The sequence below is a fragment of the Triturus cristatus genome, chromosome 5_2 (assembly GCF_964204655.1).
Source record: "Triturus cristatus chromosome 5_2, aTriCri1.1, whole genome shotgun sequence".
NCBI lineage: Eukaryota > Metazoa > Chordata > Amphibia > Caudata > Salamandridae > Triturus > Triturus cristatus.
In genome coordinates, this window is record NC_140588.1 from 1,078,592,636 (window position 1) to 1,078,613,701 (window position 21,066).

General features: G+C 48.6%; 1 protein-coding gene across 1 annotated transcript in view; it reads right to left on the reverse strand.

Annotated features, from left to right (window-relative positions):
- Window positions 1-21,066, reverse strand: part of IL2RG (interleukin 2 receptor subunit gamma) — a 308,376-nt gene that overhangs the window by 181,104 nt on the left and 106,206 nt on the right. The gene's annotated exons all lie outside the window — the stretch shown is intronic.

The window sequence follows — 21,066 nt, forward strand, 5'->3', positions numbered from 1 at the left end:
AAGAAGGGTCCAGAAAGACATTCCTACATGGAACGCTGTATAGTATGGACACTGCTCTGGAACTACCGTGAACCACGGCTTCAGAGGCCATGAGGTGGCGGTGATGCTGTGTGTGGCTGGTGAGAAATGCCTAGTGTGGCTGACCTCGCTGTAGGATATGACGTCCAGCAGTCTCGGTGGCTGGTCGAAGTAGCGGGCCGCACTCTATATAAAGGACCAATGCACTGCGAGTGCGCAGGTGGTGTGCGCATGTGGTCTCTGGATGTGAGTAATTTCATGACTAGCTCTTTCTGAGAAGGCTCAGTTGTGCCACCAACTCTCTTCAATGTGGACAGCGATTCTCTACACCAGTGGTTCCCAACCTGTGGTCTGGGGTTCCTTGGGGGTCTGCGAAGCCTCCTGAGGGTCCGCAACTACTTAGAAAATTAAACAATGTTTTCAGTTTAATAAAGTGTATAGAAATAAAGAAGCAGAATGCACAATTGAAAAAAATTAAAATGTACTGTAAATGGAAAGGAATTTGAAATTGGAGACTAAAACTGTAACGAGTATCCTCAGATTAATTCATGGGAGCAGTGCGGGTGCATTAAATAGAATATGATATGGACGATGTGTGGCCTCAATTGAATTTAAAAAAGCTGACACCTTTCTAGTGAAATATTTTTTTTATTATTTATATGTGTTTGCAAATTAAATTAAATATGCCATTGTTTGTGTATCTGTTTGATGAAGGCCTTCTTCTGCATATTTTGTCTATTGTTTTGTGGATTAAATCATGGACAATGCTGAGGCCGAGGTCTGTGGCTTCCAGTAATGACTCATTGGGTGGCCCCCAGCTTCCAATAATGACTCAGTGGGGGGGTCCCCGGATTCCAGTAATGACTCAGTTGGGGGTGGTCCCGGACTTCCAGTAATGACTCAGGGGATGTCCCTGGGTTCCAGTAATGACTCAGGGGGTTCCTCTGCTTCCAGTAGTGAGTCAGTGGGGGATCCCGGTGTTATGAACCCCAATGTACCCCAATATAGGCCTAGGTAGTTGCACAACCATTTACCTACATTTGTCCTACCATTGTTCTACATAACGGGTTTGGTTCTGACCTTTTACCTAGTTAGGTGCTGCATAAATGTTCTGTGGTGTTCTCCAAAAACTAGCCTCATTTATTATGCATGAGGATACTCAGAATCACATCAGGATTACCATTGTCTGCTTAATAACTCTATATAAGGGTCACCACTATCGTCATCCTTGTCCGACATGCCCACCGTACCATGACACATCTAGGTAGAAACCCTGAGGGTACCTATTAGCTATATAAGCACCACATCTTTGCTGGCTAAGCCAGAGGAGAAAAAGGACTTCCATGCTGACACAGTGACGCGAGACGCTGAAGTCCCGGCACGCAGCAACTCCAGCACGCCGTGGTCTGACATCCCTTGCGGGGTGTCCATCTCGAGACCAAGACGGGGTCCTTCGCTCTCCCACATCAGGTAATGGGGTTGGCTCTATCCTAAGGGGATTCTTGGCTATCCCCATACATACATGCTAGGTACACTTAGGTACATCTAGTTAGGGTTTACATCGTAAGAGTACGTATTATTACTGTCATGTATCTATATGCCTGCATATATTCATTGTTTTAGCACTATGGTAGAATTCTACCATCTATTTACTCTGTTGGGGCTTATAACCGTATATATCTGTTTCTTTCTTATGGCTGTTTCAGCACACGTATTTTATACTAGAATGATGCTAGTTCAATAAATGCTTATTGAAAACGTCCCCACTGTATATTCTATATATCTCTCTGAGACAAAGTAAGCACAAGTGACTGAGCGAAAAGTACTGTGCTGTTTCCACGATCCCTGAGGGGTCAAGGTTGTCATGTTCAATAGTTGCCAGAAACTATTCACTCCTTGGTAAGAGGGGCTCATGGTGGTACTGTGAGCTAGCTGGTCTACAGACTAACATCCTTTGGGGGTGCCTGGAATCATTCTGGACACCAAATCCCTTGCTTTATGTTGTCTAAACGCGCATATTCTATTTAGATTTTTAGGAACTACACAACACCGGCTTTCAGTAATGACTCAGTGGGGGGTCCCCGGCTTCCAGTAATCACTCATGGGGGGTCCCCGGACTCCAGTAATGATTCAGTGGAGGTCCCTGGATTCTAATAATGATGACTCAGTGGGAGTCTTGTTAGGTTTGAAAATTACAATCCCGCAAAGCACTCGTTTCATGCTATATTAGGTTAGCAATGTGTTGCTAAATATATGCCATTTGTATTCACGTTATGCAACCCACTGAGTTATCCCCATAATATGCAGGCTTCAGTTAGCAAGTGTGACTCAATTTTGTATTTCGCAATCCTTATTAGGCTGCTTAGGCTGTGCTCGTACTAGGCCTCATTATTTAGTATTGCTTGCCTCAGCAGAACACTGTACTTTGTTACTATTTTCTCTTCTGTCCAAGGCTGCAACCCGACTCACTAATGAAAGGGTAATTCTGCCCTTGCATACCTATCCCACGTTAGGAGATGCTGAGACTCAGCACCGTGGCCTTGAGTCGTAGATAACATGTACCCATCTGGCAGGTGGTAGCTCATCCTACTGTGCATATTTGTTCATGTTCGGCCCAGGCCCATACTTTTCCATTGTGGGCGTGGCTGGAGGCTTCTCGGGAGGAATGATTACTCACTGTAGACTGTTGGGGGGCCAGTCCCTTGGCAGACATCTTAGGGTGCAGGTCAGATTGGACTCCTCTGCAGAGTATTGCTAATAAAATGTAAGTTTGTATTCTCTACTGTGTGACCGACTCTTCATTCTTGCGAAGGCATAGCAGGTGGTTGTAAGAAACCCGAGTGGCCCTAGAGGGCCCCTTCCTTCAGTTGGCACCCGAACAGGGACCCAGCAAGGTGATCCGACTCGCCCATAATCGGGTTGTAGGGTCGGAGGGAACATTTGGTCGGTCGGGCGGTTCGGGCATCCCACATGATCGAGCCTGATTCTCGCAGCTGCCCTGCATGGCTGATTGGGCGCCTCCTCGTCTAGTGGTCACCGGCTTGGTTCCTAATAAGGCGAAACCTTGGAGTTGACCATTTGGTCCGAAGAGTCGGCAGTGGAGAATAGTTTGACTCGACCTGTGTGCACCAGGTGAGTGATTTGATTCTTGGAAATAAATGGCACCATTCTTGGATGGCACAAGCCTATGAGCTGTGTCTTGATGCAATCTCCGGACTGTCTTGTCTGCAGTTTTCGAAATTCCTGGCTTGAACGACACGCGTCAACGGGCTGTGTCTTGGTATGGTCTCCGGACTGTTTTGTCTTGAACTTGGTGGGTTTGCGGACCCTTGAAAAGACGCAGAGTGTTTGCGAGCAGTCTACCGGACCAACTGGTAATTTGACCCGCGCTTGAAAAGGTACGGGACTGTACGCGAATAATCTGCCAGACCGACTGGTAATTTGGCTAATGTTCGAAAATGTCTGGGGCTGGAGCCTGTCTTCTTGAACTTTTTACAGTCCCAGGACTGTAGGGAGTTGTCTCTGTACCGTTTGGTTTGGTTCTTGAATAATCTTTATTATTTTATCTTTTCCTTTATTACTGTTGCTATATTTGTCTGTTAGGGACAGTGCATGTGTCTTATATTAAGATGCCTTGTTTAAGTAAGTTAGGATGTTTTGTATGTCAATGTTGTTCTACTGATGCTCGATTGGAAGAGATCCAGCCTGCATCTCTGGAGAGTACCCCAAATTTTGACGTATACGTCAAGCATGGTATTGGCCCTATTATGTTTAGCACATTGTGGAATGAATATACGAGGGACAATCCTGAGTTACAATGGCCACTTACTGGCTCGTTTGATGAACAAAAATTGAAATTCCTGCAGGACAAATAGTTCGCTAAAAGGAGCAGGCAGTCGATGTTTGATTCTTTAAGAGTGTGACAAACAGAAGCAAAACAGCGGTGTATGAGAGCAGAGAAAGAGGCCAGAAAGAGACAGACGCAAACTATTACGCAGAAAGCAGTAGCCTATGAAAGGGAAAAGATAGAGAAAGGCATAGAGTGCACAGATAGAAAGTTTCGACTACAGACTGATAAATTTTATATTGCTAGAGAGGAAGGTAATGATTTTGTTGAAGAGCTATTGAATTCTCACCTCCCACCACCCTATGCCCCTGAACGGATATATCAAATGGTTCTGACATCCCAGTCTTCGGCCTCTGGTGCCGCCCTCTCTAGTGTTTCTGTTTCTAGCGCTACTGCCTCAGCCCTGGCCCCACTTGCTTCTCCTCTACTCACGCTAGTTACAGGGCAGGGGAACCGTTAGCCCTCCCGTCCTGTCCATTAGTTCTGTATCAACTGTCACTCCCCCTTTCACCCCTACAACCCTAACTCCCTACATGATGGTACCTGTCTCTGCATCTGTTCTTTCCCCTGTGAGTGTGACACCCCAAACACTGTTGAATGTCGAAACACCTGCGCTTGGGATACATGAAGCGAATTGGGCAGCAGCGAGAGATCGCATGGAGAAAGTATTAGTGCATTCTGCTGTGGGTGATGAGGAAAAACAAATGGTGGCAAATCAGGTGGCTCAGTGGTCCTGGAACCCGGTCCATAGTGTGGAGGATGTGTGGAGTATAATGAAAGATTACTGTTAGAATTGGGGGTCTCTGGTTGGCATAGGTAGGCACTTGTGACAAGCAGGGACCCTCTCCTCTAGTCAGGATAAGGGGATTACCCTCTTAAAATAACCCCTGCTCACCCTCTAGGTAGCTTGGCGCAAGCAGACAAGACTTATTTCAGAGGCGTTATGGGTTAAGCATTTGTGAACTCATACAGTAATCAGGTGACCCACCACAAAGGACTCCACACTAGGATTATCAAAAATAAGTATATTTTATATCAGGCTTAGCACAAGACCATATAACGACAGACGTATCCACAATACTATGAGCAATAAAAGAATTCTTGTGTAAAGCGTATCTTAAAAAATGTCGCAGCGATGTCCTTCTTTCACGGTGCGAACTACGACTCCTGGAGGCCCAGAGTCGCGTTGCTTGAGGGGACGGTGCTTTAGCCGTACCTTGAGAGTTGATGCTCGGGTAATCCTCTGAGCGTGGTGCGAAGCGGACTGTACGCTGCAGTGGTACGAGACGTACCCAGCCGCTCTACGCGCAGCAGCCTCCCCACATCAGTGGCAGGGTGCGCGTTGAGTAGTGCGGTTCAGAGGGGGGAAAGCGCGGTGCGAAGTCCTTCCCTCACGTTGCGAGCTACGGCTTGTGGGGGGCACAAAGTCACGTTGTTCGGGCCGGACAGCTTGGCGCGGGCTTCCCAGTGTACGCGACGACCTTGATGAGGCGCACACTTCTCTCTGCTTCAGCGCTACGGGGAGAATGGCATTTTTCAGCATCTCCTCTCAAGGCGGGTGAAGTCCACTGGTCCTGGGACTTCGTTCAGGGGGCAAGCTCACTCACAAGCCCTTGGAGATCTTTAAGCACAAGTTGGAAAATAAAGTCTTTGTAGTCTTTCTCCTCTCCTTCAGCAGCAAGGCAACTACTGCAGGCCAGTCCCCCAGGTCAGGGACAGTATTCCTCCCTACAGCTTTCCCAGTTCCTTCTCGTCGGGCAGAAGTTTCTTCTTGTCAAAAGCAGGATCTAATTTCTTGGGCTCAGGCTCCCAATACTTATACTGCAATTCTTTTATCCTTTCAGGCCAGGGGGTCTTTGCCCAGTTCAGCCTAGTTCTGGAGTACTTTGTTTACGGGATTCTGGCTTTTCTTTTCAGTGTGCAGGGCAGAGACATCAGACGCACCCCAGGGGGTGGAGCCAGCATTGTGGTGGAAAGGCACAGCCCTATTCAGAGTCCAGGTCTACTCCTCCCACCCATCTGGATGTGATCTCTCTATTCACCTCCTGGCTGCCCAGCCTATCTCTTGGAATTCCCCAGCCCTGTCACTCACAGAAACCAGACAGCAGATACACATCCTAGCAGAGGCGGGCTGAAATGGTTAGGCAGCAAAGACCAACTTTCTAAAAGCGGTATTTGCAAACACAGAATATTAAAATAAACCTTACTAAAAGATGGGAACAGGTAGCCTTGCAATAGTGAAAAACGAAAATGGCTGTAATTCACTATTAGGACATGCCACACACATCAGGGCTTGTCCTACCTTATGCTTACAATGCACCCTGCCCTTGGGCCTACCATAGGGGTGACTAACATGAAGTTAAGGGAAGGTTTAGGGACTGGCAAGTGGGTGCACTTGCCCAGTCAGCATGACAGTACCAGACCGCATGCAGGCTCTGCAATGGCAGACCTTAGACATATTTTACAAGGCTGCTTCTGTGGGTGGCACAACCAGTGCTGCAAGCCCACCAGCATCATTTGGATTTACAAGCCCTGGGCACTCCTGGTGCACTGTACTAGGGGCTGACAGTAAACCAAATAAGCCAATCATGGAATCCAATCAATACAGCAATTTACAACAGGGAGCAATTGTGGAACGGGTTGGCAGTGGCACAGTGCTCTGAGCAGCTAACACCAGCAAAAACATGAGGCACAACGACAAAAAGTGGAAGGGAGACCCACGCCAAGGTGCCAGGTCTAACACGTGTCCCCTCCAGCTGAAATGTGGGGAGAACTACCCTACCCCAGGGAGTTCTCATCACTAATGCGGAAAAATCTAGACAGACCGTCAGCATTGGCGTGATCTGAACCAGGGCGATGTTCCATCGTGAAATCCATCCCCTGTAGGGAAATGGATCACCTCAACAGCTTAGGATTCTCACCTCTCATATGCATCCGCCATCTGAGGGGCCTGTGGTCTGCCTGAACCCGGAAGTGAGACCCAAACAGGTATGGTCTTAGCTTCTTCAGTGCCCAGACCACAGCAAATGCCTCACGCTCAATAGCACTCCATCTCTGTTCCCGTGGAAGTAACCTCCTGCTAAGGAAGGCCCTCCTCATTAATCTGTGAAAGAACAGCCTCCACACCATGCTCTGAAGCGTCTGTCTGAACGATAAACTCTTTGGAGAAGTTGGGAGCCAGGAGCAAGGGCGCCGTGCACATAGCAGCTTTCAGGGCCTCAAAAGCTTTCTGACAGGTGTCAGTCCAAATCACTTTCTTGGGCTGCTTCTTGGAAGTCAGCGCTGTCAAGGGGGCAACCATGTTGCCATACCCCTTGACAAACCTCCTGTAGTACTCGGTGAGACCTAGGAAGGCTCTCACCTCGGGTTTGGGTTTTGGGCGACTCCCAATTCAGGATGGTTTAAATTTTCGGATGTAGGGGTGCCACCTGGCCACTCCCAACTTGGTGCCCCAAGTACACCACGGAACCCTGCCCGATCTGGCACTTACTCGCCTTGATCGTGAGGCCTGCCCTCCGCAGCGCCATCAACACTTCCCAGAGGTGGCGCAGGTGTTCTTCCCAAGTGAAACTGAACACTGCAATGTCATCCAGGTAGGCAGCACTGAACGAATCCAGTCCAGCCAACACCTGGTTGACCAACCTCTAGAAGGTGGCAGGGGCATTCTTCATCCCAAAGGGCATAACCCGGAACTGGTAGTGCCCATCTGGGGTGGAAAATGCGGACCTCTCTTTGGCCCCATCGGTCAAGGCGATCTGCCAGTACCCAGACGTTAAATCAAACGTGCTGAGGTACTTGGCAGCCCCTAGCCGATCTATGAGCTCATCAGCTCTGGGATGGGGTGTGCGTCAGTCCTGGTGACCGCATTGAGTCCTCTGTAGTCCACACAGAACCGGAGTTTGGGTGTGGCCCCCGGCGCTGCAGCCTTTGGGACCAAGACCACTGGGCTGGCCCAAGGATTGCTTGAGGACTCAATTACCCCCAGTGCAAATATCTTGGAGACCTCCTCCTTGATGCACGCTCTCACCCTGTCAGTCACCCTGTAGGCCCTGTGCCTCACAGGTGTACTATCCCCAGTGTCTACTTCATGGACGCACCAATCAGTGACAACGGGAATCAGGGAAACAGATCAGAAAACTGTCCCAGCAACTGGGGACAGTCATTCTGTTGCTCAGGGGTCAGGGTGGATGGCACCATTCACTGACCCATCTTGCTCCTTGGCTGACAGGAGGTCAGGAAGAGGCTCGGTCTCCTCCTTCATCCCAGCATCTGTTGCCAAGAGCATGCCCACTTGGGACCTCTCCAAGTGGGGCTTCAGGCGGTTGACATGCAGGACCCTCAAGGGGTTCCTGGGAGACCGCAAGTCCACCAAATAAGTAACTGGACTCTTGCGCTCCACAACCTCAAAGGGACCGGTCCACTTATCCTGGAGCGCACAAGGCTCCACTGGGGCCAAGACCCACACCTTTTGTCCAGGCTGAAGCTCAACCAGAGTGGCATTCTGGTCGTACCACCGCTTCATCTCCTCCTGGCTGGCTTCCAGATTCGGCTCTGCGAGTTCTCTGAAACGCCTAGTCTGGTTCCTAAAGGCCAGCATGTATCTAAATACATCCTGTGGTTGCCTTGGAGATTGCTCCTAGCCTTCTTTGACCAGACTTAGAGGTCCTCTCACTGGGTGGCCATACAGAAGCTCAAAGGGGCTGAACCCTAGAGACTTCTGTGGCACCTCACGGTAAGCAAAGAGTAGGCATGGTAAGAGGACATCCCACTTACGCCTCATAGGTTCCTCAAGACCCATTATCATGCCCTTAAGGGTTCGGTTGAATCTCTCAACCAACCCATTTTCTTGGGGGTGGTAAGGTGTGGTAAACTTGTAGGTTACACCACACTCTTGCCAAAGGGACTTCATATACTTGGATATGAAGTTGGTACCTCGGTCAGACACCACCTCTAGAGGGAATCCCACTCTGGAGAAAATTCCCATCAGTGCACGTCCCACCACGGGGGCCGTCACTGTCCTCAGATGAATGGCTTCCGGGTACCAGGTGGCATGGTCCACCAGGATAAACCTGTTGCCCATGGCTCTCCTGGGGTCCAGTGGCCCCACAATGTCAATCCCCACTCGCTCAAAGGGGGTACTGACCACAGGGAATGGTTGGAGAGGAGCCTTCTGCTTCCTCCCACTCTTTCCACTTGCCTGGCAAGTCTGACAGGTCCTGCAGTGAGTGTCTGAACTCCTGCGCATTTGAGGCCAATAAAAGTGGGTGACAAGCCTTTCAAAGGTCTTGTCCTGCCCCAAATGTCCTGCCAATGGCACATCATGAGCCAGCCCCAGTAGGAAGGCTCTGAAGCTCTGGGGTACCACCAGCACACGGGCTGACCCAGGCTCAGCAACCTTAGGCTCTGAATACAGGAGGTCATTCTCCCAGTAAATGAAATGTGACCCAGACTGATCACCAGCGGCCAGGTCTGCAGCCTGCTGCCGCATACCCACGAGAGAAGGGCATTCTTTCTGCGCCTTGCAGAATTCCTCCCTGGAGGGGCCTCCTTCTTGCTGCCAATGGGTCAGCTAAGGCAGGTCTCCCAGTTCAGCTATCTGTTCCCCTGTAGGCTCCAGGGCATCCCCCTCAAGGTCTCCTCCTCCTGGACCGTGGGAACTTCAGGGGCTGGTTTCCCGCGCCCCCTGCCTCTTCTCTCTAAGGCCAGTCCCTGGGCCTCCCTCTCAGGCTCCGGGACCCCTTGAGCACCTCTACTTGCTGCCATGGACCGTGTGGTGACACATGCCCAATCAGGCATACCCAACATCTCCAGGTGAGCACTCCGCTCCACCTTAGCCCAAGGTGAGCTCTCCAAATCGTTCCCTAACAGACAGTCTACAGGCATGGGGGCCTCACAGCTACTTGAAGAGTACCAGAGACCCCCCCCACTCAAAGGGAACCTGAGCCACCTTGCAGTGACTCTCTGTGCTGTCAGCGGCAACAACCGGATAGAATGCTCCTGGGACAACCTGCTCTTGAGACACCAGGTGACACTTGACAGCTGTCACACTGGCTCCTGTATCTCTCAGAGCTTCAACCCTATGGCCATTGATGGTCACCCACTGCCTGTATTTTTTAGTGTTATCAGGCAGCTGGGTCTTGGGGACCACCTCACAGTCTCTTAATGAGACAAGGGACATCTCTGCGGGACCCCACCCACCTTGGACACCCATGTCTCCACCCAGGGCTACACTAGCCATCTGCCGGTGGGCTGCACCAGGGGGTGCTGGGTTACCAAACTGGCGACACTTGGGATCATTGGCAAAATGACCCAGCTCACCACACTTGTAACATTTTGGGGGCCCTCTGTGAACAGGGGGACCTGTTGGGGCCCCGGTCAGTTTCTGGGGGGAGGCTGAGAACCCTTCCCTTGGTTCCCTTGGGGATTACTTTGGGGCCTCTTTTGGAACTCCCTCTGTTTACCCTTGTCCCCCCACTCTTCTGCTGGGGACCGTGCCCACCCTTGGCGGAGTCTCCCATGTGACCCTTATGGACCCTGGTACTGACCCAGCGGTCCGCCTCCTCAGCAAGCTTCCTAGGGTTAGTCAGCCTACTATCAATCAGGTGCTGGCGTAGCTCAGGAAAACAGTTACTGGACAAGTGCTCCCATGCAATTAAATCAAGAAGCTCTTGAAAATCATCAACCTTGCTACCCTTCACCCAACCATCCAATGCTCTGCAGAAAAAAGTTACATACTCAACATACATGCTATTAGGAATCTTTGTGCAACCCCTGAACCTTTGCCTATACAACTCAGGAGTTAACCCATACCTGGCCATCAAAGCATCCTTCATATGGGGATAAGAATTATAAACATCTGAAGGCAAGTCTAGCAGTGTGTCCCGCCCCTCACTCAGGAACCGTCCCCACAACCCCGCTCCCCAATCCTTCTCAGGGACCCGGTGGTAAGACATGGCTACCTCATAGGCCTTGAACCACTGCCCTATGTCATCATTTTTAAAGAATTCCTTTACCACATCTTTTGGTATGTACATCCTTGATTCTACCTGCACTGGCGGTGTGCTGCCACCAGAGGGAGTAAGCTCTTAACTCTTAGCCTTTAGCTCAAATTCCCTCAAAGACATATCATGCTCCATTTGGATTTTTCTCTCTTCCAGAGCCAGCTTTTTGCTTTCCATCTCCAGTTGCCCATTTAATTTGAGCTTTGCCATCTCCATTGCCTGCAGCCTGGTTTCTTTCTTGTCTGTCAACTCCTCTGGCGACAGGCCTCTGCCAAAACCATTGATGCTCTCTGCCTGCTCAATATCCACCACATCTTCAGAGTCTTTCCTTGACTTAATCCAGGCCCTCAGCGCCTTGTATAGATCTGGCTTGTTTCTACATCCAGCATGGGGAACTTTGAACTTTCTGCAAAAGCCCTTCAGCTGGGCCTTGGAGTAGCTGTCTAGTCTCTCCTCTTCCCATTCAACGTCTTCACTTTCAGAGACTACAGATGCTGCCTTCTCAACAATGACTGAACCAGGCATGACTTTTAAAAATGGAGATTTCCAGCAAAACAAGAATCAAAAAGTACGTGGTTGCGCTATTGGTCTGCACTCACTAAGTAGTGTTCACCAGTCACTGTATATGTATCACAAATGTAAATTCATAATCCTCACCGCTGACCACCAATGTTAGAATTGGGGGTCTCTGGTTGGCACAGGTAGGCACTTGTGACAAGCAGAGACCCTCTCCTCTAGTCATGATAAGGGGATTACCCTCTTAAAATAACCCCTGCTCACCCTCTAGGTAGCTTGGCGCTAGCAGACAAGACTTATTTCAGTGGCGTTATGGGTTAAGCATTTGTGAACTCGTACAGTAATCAGGTGACCCACCACAAATGGACTCCACACTAGGATTATCAAGAATAAGTATATTTTATATCAGGCTTAGCACAAGACCATATTATGACAGACGTATCCACAATACTATGAGCAATAAAATAATTCTTGTGTAAAGCGTATCTTAAAAGAAGTCTGTGCGATTCGTGTTCCTCGGTTCGGCCCTTACGGTGATGAAATGAACCCAAAGAGTCTGACGCGCGCAGCGGACGCTTCTGTCCGATGCGCTCAAACCCGGAGTGCGAGTCGTACACAGTACCTTAGATGGAAGAGTTCGTCACGGATGAAGCGGTGAAAACAAAAGCGTTGCACGCGGCGATGTCCTTCCTTCACGGTGCGAGCTATGGCTCATGGAGGCCCAGAGTCCCGATGCTTGAGGGGACGGTGCTTTGTGCGGTGCGGTTGCTGTTCGTTGCGGCGTACGAGCCGTACTTTGAGAGTTGATGCTCGGGTAATCCTCTGAGCGCGGTGCGAAGCGGACTGTACGCTGCAGTGGTGCGAAACGTACCCAGCCGCTCTACGCGCCGCAGCCTCCCCACATCAGTGGCAGGGTGCGCGTTGAGTAGTGCGGTCCGGAGGGGGGAAAGCGAGGTGCGGTGCGAAGTCCTTCCCTCACGTTGCGAGCTACGGCTCGTGGGGGCCACAAAGTCGCACTGTTCGGGCTGAATAGCTTGGCATGGGATTCCCAGTGTACGCGTCAACCTTGATGAGGCGCACACGTCTCTGTGCTTCAGCCCTATGGGGAGAACAGCGTTTTTCAGCAGCTCCTCTCAAGGCGGGTGAAGTCCACTGGTCCTGGGACTTCGTTCAGGGGGCAAGCTCACTCACAAGCCCTTGGAGATCTTTAAGCACAAGTTGGAAAATAAAGTCTTTGTAGTCTTTCTCCTCTCCTTCAGCAGCAAGGCAACTACTGCAGGCCAATCCCCCAGGTCAGGGACAGTATTCCTCCTTACAGTTTTCCCAGTTACTTCTCGTCGGGCAGAGGTTTCTTCTTGTCAAAGCAGGATCTAATTTCTTGGGCTCAGGGTCCCAGTACTTATACTGCAATTCTTTTGTCCTTTCAGGCCAGGGGGCCTTTGCCCAGTTCAGCCCAGTTCTGGAGTACTTTGTTTACAGGATTCTGGCTTTTCTTTCCAGTGTGCAGGGCAGAGACATAAGACGCGTCCCAGGGGGTGGAGCCAGCATTGTGGAGGAAAGGCACATCCCTATTCAGAGTCCAGGTGTACTCCTCCCACCCATCTGGATGTAATCTCTCTATTCACCACCTGGCTGCCCAGCCTGTCTCCTGGAATTCCCCAGCCCTGTCATTCACAGAAACCAGACAGCAGATACACATCCTAGCAGAGGCGGGCTGAAATGGTTAGGCAGCAAAGACCAACTTTCTAAAAGCGGTATTTGCAAACACAGAATAAACCTTACTAAAAGATATATCTTCTTATTCTGAGTTAAGGCATACTAAACTCAAATTTCTACCATGTTCTCTGAGTCTGCTGGGATTAGAGTGTGTAATAATTCCAGCAGCCCATTCTGGCCTATGGAGAACAGGTAGCCTTGCAATAGTGAAAAACGAAAATGGCTGTAATTCACTATTAGGACATGCCACACACATCAGGGCTTGTACTTCCTTATGCTTACAATGCACCCTGCCCTTGGGCCTACCATAGGGGTGACTAACATGAAGTTAAGGGAAGGTTTAGGGACTGGCAAGTGGGTGCACCTGCCCAGTCAGCATGACAGTACCAGACTGCACGCAGGCTCTGCAATGGCAGACCTTAGACATATTTTACAAGGCTGCTTCTGTGGGTGGCACAACCAGTGCTGCAAGCCCACCAGCAGCATTTGGATTTACAAGCCCTGGGCACTCCTGGTGCACTGTACTAGGGTCTGACAGTAAACCAAATAAGCCAATCATGGAATCCAATCAATACAGCAATTTACAACAGGGAGCACTTGCACTGTGGCACGGGTTGGCAGTGGTACAGTGCTCTGAGCAGCTAACACCAGCAAAAAATGAGGCAGAACGACAAAAAGTGGAAGGGAGACCCACGCCAAGGAGCCAGGTCTAACAAATACGATCCTTTCATACAGCAACATGCACTTAAGCACATGTTGGCCACGTTAATAGGACTGTGGGAGCAGTGTTTTCAGGGTGTTGCGCCGCAGATTATCTATGACATACGGGATAGAGTATATGCTACAGGTATGGCTCCCCATGAGGTTTTTAGCAATGTAACGACATTAGTCGGTTACCGAGGCAGATTGCTCCAGAAGGTTACGACGATAGGGACACAGCATCCGATGAGGGAGGTCCATCCCATTTATCACCCTGAAATACCAGAACTGCGCGACACCACGGATACTGTAATCAGACCGTGGGTCAACGCTTGGTTTCAGGAACAGTGGATTTACACTCCCTGGAAGAGGAGTAAGGTCCTATCCCTAAAGAGCCAGTTACCGGACCCTCAGAAAAACCCGACCGCCTACTATAAACAATAGACGGAGGCGGCCTTCACCACAGTGATGACATTAGCGGATATAGAGTTATTTTTCGGTCTGGTGGCAAATCAGGTGGCTCAGTGGTCCTGGAACCCGGTCCATAGTGTGGAGGATGTGTGGAGTATAATGAAAGATTACTGTTAGAATTGGGGGTCTCTGGTTGGCATAGGTAGGCACTTGTGACAAGCAGGGACCCTCTCCTCTAGTCAGGATAAGGGGATTACCCTCTTAAAATAACCCCTGCTCACCCTCTAGGTAGCTTGGCGCAAGCAGACAAGACTTATTTCAGAGGCGTTATGGGTTAAGCATTTGTGAACTCATACAGTAATCAGGTGACCCACCACAAAGGACTCCACAATAGGATTATCAAAAATAAGTATATTTTATATCAGGCTTAGCACAAGACCATATAACGACAGACGTATCCACAATACTATGAGCAATAAAAGAATTCTTGTGTAAAGCGTATCTTAAAAAATGTCGCAGCGATGTCCTTCTTTCACGGTGCGAACTACGACTCCTGGAGGCCCAGAGTCGCGTTGCTTGAGGGGACGGTGCTTTGTGCGGTGCGGTTGCTGTTCGTTGCGACGTACGAGCCGTACCTTGAGAGTTGATGCTCGGGTAATCCTACGAGCGTGGTGCGAAGCGGACTGTACGCTGCAGTGGTACGAGACGTACCCAGCGCCTCTACGCGCAGCAGCCTCCCCACATCAGTGGCAGGGTGCGCGTTGAGTAGTGCGGTTTAGAGGGGGGAAAGCGCGGTGCGAAGTCCTTCCCTCACGTTGCGAGCTACGGCTCGTGGGGGCCACAAAGTCGCGTTGTTCGGGCCGGACAGCTTGGCGCGGGCTTCCCAGTGTACGCGACGACCTTGATGAGGCGCACACTTCTCTCTGCTTCAGCGCTACGGGGAGAATGGCATTTTTCAGCATCGCCTCTCAAGGCGGGTGAAGTCCACTGGTCCTGGGACTTCGTTCAGGGGGCAAGCTCACTCACAAGCCCTTGGAGATCTTTAAGCACAAGTTGGAAAATAAAGTCTTTGTAGTCTTTCTCCTCTCCTTCAGCAGCAAGGCAACTACTGCAGGCCAGTCCCCCAGGTCAGGGACAGTATTCCTCCCTACAGCTTTCCCAGTTCCTTCTCGTCGGGCAGAGGTTTCTTCTTGTCAAAAGCAGGATCTAATTTCTTGGGCTCAGGCTCCCAATACTTATACTGCAATTCTTTTATCCTTTCAGGCCAGGGGGTCTTTGCCCAGTTCAGCCTAGTTCGGGAGTACTTTGTTTACGGGATTCTGGCTTTTCTTTTCAGTGTGCAGGGCAGAGACATCAGATGCACCCCAGGGGGTGGAGCCAGCATTGTGGTGGAAAGGCACAGCCCTATTCAGAGTCCAGGTCTACTCCTCCCACCCATCTGGATGTGATCTCTCTATTCACCACCTGGCTGCCCAGCCTGTCTCCTGGAATTCCCCAGCCCTGTCACTCACAGAAACCAGACAGCAGATACACATCCTAGCAGAGGCGGGCTGAAATGGTTAGGCAGCAAAGACCAACTTTCTAAAAGCGGTATTTGCAAACACAGAATAAACCTTACTAAAAGATGTATCTTCTTATTCTGAGTTAAGGCATACTAAACTCAAATTTCTACCATGTTCTCTGAGTCTGCTGGGATTATAGTGTGTAATAATTCCAGCAGCCCATTCTGGCCTATGGAGAACAGGTAGCCTTGCAATAGTGAAAAACGAAAATGGCTGTAATTCACTATTAGGACATGCCACACACATCAGGGCTTGTCCTTCCTTATGCTTACAATGCACCCTGCCCTTGGGCCTACCATAGGGGTGACTAACATGAAGTTAAGGGAAGGTTTAGGGACTGGCAAGTGGGTGCACCTGCCCAGTCAGCATGACAGTACCAGACTGCACGCAGGCTCTGCAATGGCAGATCTTAGACATATTTTACAAGGCTGCTTCTGTGGGTGGCACAACCAGTGCTGCAAGCCCACCAGCAGCATTTGGATTTACAAGCCCTGGGCACTCCTGGTGCACTGTACTAGGGTCTGACAGTGAACCAAATAAGCCAATCATGGAATCCAATCAATACAGCAATTTACAACAGGGAGCACTTGCACTGTGGCACGGGTTGGCAGTGGTACAGTGCTCTGAGCAGCTAACACCAGCAAAAAATGAGGCACAACGACAAAAAGTGGAAGGGAGACCCACGCCAAGGTGCCAGGTCTAACAAATACGATCCTTTCATACAGCAACATGCACTTAAGCACATGTTGGCCACGTTAATAGGACTGTGGGAGCAGTGTTTTCAGGGTGTTGCGCCGCAGATTATCTATGACATTCGGGATAGAGTATATGCTACAGGTATGGCTCCCAATGAGGTTTTTAGCAATGTAACGACATTAGTCGGTTACCTGTGGTAAATATTTCATTACCGGTACTATTTTTTATGCGGTAAAGTCTATTAAGAATAACTCAGTAAATATAAGAGGCAGAATCCGTGGTATTAGAGGTTTTAAAAGGCTTTATTCCTATACAAAGGAATACAATTCGAATTGCAGGCTTTCTATTCCATCACCACGAAAGTTCAGGAAGGAAGGGCATACATTATTGACAGATAAGCAGTTTTATAGAAAATACATTACAGTGAAACAGATGCAAGAGGCGTAACAGCTGATAGTACAGATAAAAGGTGCATACGTAGCTAATAGAGGCGGATATATGGGCGTAATTTAATAAACGTCATCATACATGATGTCACAAGTGGGTGGATCCATAAGAGAATCCTGCAATGTCAGCAGAAATATTTGGCAGAGATGCGCGCGCAGTCGCATGACGTGTGATTGACGTGCAACTAGAGGGTGAAGGGGACTTGACATTTAGCTCTATATGTGGAGACAAAAGTCTGGGGGTCATGTCAACCTAATCCCAAATCATATCTAATATCCTATGTTTAAAGAACTGTGTTATCCAAAAGGAAAGGTCTCTAGGGTAGAATCTATTCTATACTGACTGTTAGTGCGTGTACAAGCGTCTAAGTGTCTACATGAGATGCGAGGGGGTAGGAATATTCCATGGTAACGGGGCTATGAATTACTTGCATGAGGACAGCGAGGCCTGGCCCTTTGCACGGTAGCTGGAGGAATGTTTACCTAAACTACTAGACAGGAATGCATCGGATGAGGAGCGAAGCAGATAATCTTGAAGGTGAAATACAGTTTTTGGCAGGCAACAGGCTGGATCAGGCACCGTTAGCCGCGCAGGGAGTAGGACAAAGTTCATGGATACAGATGCAGGCTCAGACTGGAGCTTTCAGAGGCAGAAGGCAGAAAAAGGCTTGATGACAGAATTCAGGGCCTACTCGCCTGAATCTGTAAAATGTGGAAAGTGAACCACATAAAGTCGGTGGCCTTTCATACTTAGGAATGGAATATCTGACCCATTCATGGCGGATCTGAAAGAGGACATGTTGACGGACGCACATACATTTGCGTCTTCAAAACTGGAACTGGAGGGAACATACATGTACTGATAGCATGCACATGGAGCCGTTGGGGTCTACGATAGGGGACATAACTGATCACAGAATTCATATTTCCTCATTCCCTCCTTGTCCCCTACGGACCCTCAGGAGATATCGATCTTCATCAATCCATCGATCTGTTCATATAGCATCATTTGTTCTTCTTTCTTCTTCCGGGATCTTGAGCGAAAACTTGGATGTGGGATACACGATGTGGCACACAGACCACAAATCGCTGGCCCACATTGTAGACATAAGCAGCAACTGAATAGTATGAGAAAGCCAATACCTAGGAAGGATAGGATTCTCCATCCCCAGGCTGACAACACGCCCCAGAACCAACCGGACCAAGTCCAGGTGCCTGGACTCTGGTGTATCTGGCTTACAATCTTATGAAGGCGAGTTATGGCTTTATATACTGACGGCGAATTTTCTGGTATGAAAATGCAGCAACTTGATCCGATGACCCTACAAGCTCCGCCCCTATCGGCCAGGATGACGTCAAGGACAAGACGATTTTGAAGCACAACAATCCGCATAGCAGACTGCTCTTCTGTTAAATTGCCTAAGGCGGAAATAGTTTAGTTCACTACTGCTTCAAGGGTTCTGGTTAATCTACGTATCAGCTTACTATTAGTGACTGTACCTATATAGGGAAAGAAACCTTTATTGAAATCTGTGTATTTTTCCCATGCTGTTTCAGTGTAATCGACAATTGGGAGATCTCTCTGCTGTCTATTGTGTACTAAATGGGTATTTCTATGATAATCAGGAGGAGCTAGGAAAACAGGTGGCAGAAGGAATGCTATGTAACAGGTACCATCCCAATCTAGAGGTAGACGTATATATGCAGTCTGGCCACATATGAAGTAGGAATGACGAGAAGCTCTAAATGTAGACTTGCCTTGATCACTGAATTTTATTACAGTGGTGCATTTACTATGGCCCATGTGTATGGAACCATTCTTTCTTACACATAATTCCCCTTTTACTGGGAATACTGACATGGCGGGCAAGATTGGTGTAGCTTCGGATTCAACGTTCAGGATCATGAGGTTAAGTGTAAAGTTACCTAATCCATATACTTCATTTTCTAGATCAGTTCCTGTTCTTTTGGGAAGTCCCTCCTTGTTAGGGTAGCAGACTTTAAGCAAAACTAGGTTCAGGTTTCCCCATACCCAGTTGTCTTGATAAACTGCGGAATTTGAATCTAGGGAATTAATCAAACTAAACCATGCTCCACAGGAGCCATTGTGTGTGAACGGATATGGAAAGAGGGGCAAAACTCCCTTATAGTTCTGATAGGGAGGGAGTCGGCCACATATCCAACAATTTGAGGCATTGCTGGTCTGATGGGAGTGATGTAACATACTAATGAATGTGTTGTTGCGCAACGCAAATCTATAGGACAATTCATGCGGAGGTAATTCGCTAAAAGAATGTTCTGCAGTTACATTGTAAACATGCTTAAGAATAGGGTAATACATGTGCAATAGTATGCTGACAATGATGATCAGAAGACTTAGAAAAAACAAAATTAATAATGTTACTGTGCAGTGACTACGAAGTGATTTACAATACGCATGCTTCTTAAGCTGCATCTGATGATTTCTTTCTCTATTCCGGTCTAGAGGATACATGTCAGAGACAAATTCAACCGATTCACCTTGGAGAGGACTTAAACAATCAAATTGTCTGACTTACTAGACCTTAATTTTAGTTTGTAAAGTTCAGAGTTTGTTAATTCAGCCAAGGGGAGCTTTGAGTCTGTCTGTGAGGGAATGCAGGGCTGAACGTTCACACTAGATGGTAGTCCATAAAATTTCTTGATATGACTCGAGTGCAACCACCCTTTGCGTCCTTCAATCTTCACGGCTGTCCTTGTAGTTAGTAGAACCAACTTTGGCGATGTCCATCTAGGCTCTAGTTGGGTCTTTCGGTCAAAATTCCTGACCAAAACCAGGTCGCCAGGAACCACGTCATGGGGCTTCACCTCAGTATTGTCGGGAAAAGCTGCGGCTACCTGTGAACGACAAGATTGTAGTGCAGACATCAAGGAAGCCAGGTAATCTGTCAGCATATTACAGTCAACATCAGTGATTTTGCGAGGTATAGGCGTCCCCCACATATTTGGTGGTCTACCGAAGATCACCTCGTACGGGGATAGCCCTGTTCGAGAATGTGCTACCATTCTCATGTAAAAGAGCGCAACTGGTAAGGCTACTATCCAATCGACACCTTTTTCCCTACATATTTTGGACAATCTAATTTTCAGAGTTTGATTATGGCGTTCCACGAGACCTGCCGCCTCGGGATGTCGGACACAGTGGAATTTCCATTGGTAGCCTAACAAAAGGGAAACGTGTTTCATTAATTCGGATGAGAACGGCTGGCCGTTATCTGAGTAGACAACACGTGGTAAACCTTACCGTGGGAAGAATTCTCGAACTAACTGTTTGGCAGTAGTCGGGGCAGTGTAATCTGAAACCGGGTATGCTTCTGTCCAACGGGAAAGAGCACAGACAACTACGAGAACATATTTGAATCCTCGACATCGTTCCATCTGGATATAATCCATCTGGAGGACTTCAAAAGCATGATCGGGAGTTTGAAATCCACCCTGCTCTACGGGGATGCTTTTACCTGGATTAAACTGACAACATACCATACAGGTACGAACTTTTTGTTTAGCTGCGGCTCGTAAATGTTTGTTAAACCAGATGTGTTGAATGCTGTCTAGCATAGCTTTTTCTCCTAGGTGCGCTGGACTATGTATTGTGTTAATGATGACTTGAACCATTGAGTCGGGAAGAAACCATATAGATTTTTCCTTCGTCATCCATCCTTGATCCGTTTGGATCCCTCCTAATTCAGTCCATTTCTTTATTTCTTCTGGTGTAGCATGTGTCTGTATGTCAATTACATCAAGGGCGGGATCCTTCACTGTCATGCAATGTGTTGGTGTCGGAACTATTGTCTTTGTCATGTCAGTTGTGTGAGTCTGATTCTGAGCAGTCTGTTTAGCTGTTCTGTCAGCTAGGTCATTACCCTGAGAAATGATGTCGGTAACTTTTGTGTGGGCTTTGCATTTCATAATCGATATTGCAGTAGGTAGATGAATCGCGTCTAATAGGGCTTGAATGAGGGGTCCGTGTTGGATGTGAGCACCGTGAGAAGTTAAATAACCTCTCTCTCGCCACAGTACGCCGAAGTCATGGACGACTCCGAATGCATAACGTGAATCTGTGTATATGTTGACTTTCTTATGTTTGGCTTGAATACAGGCTTGTGTCAGAGCGA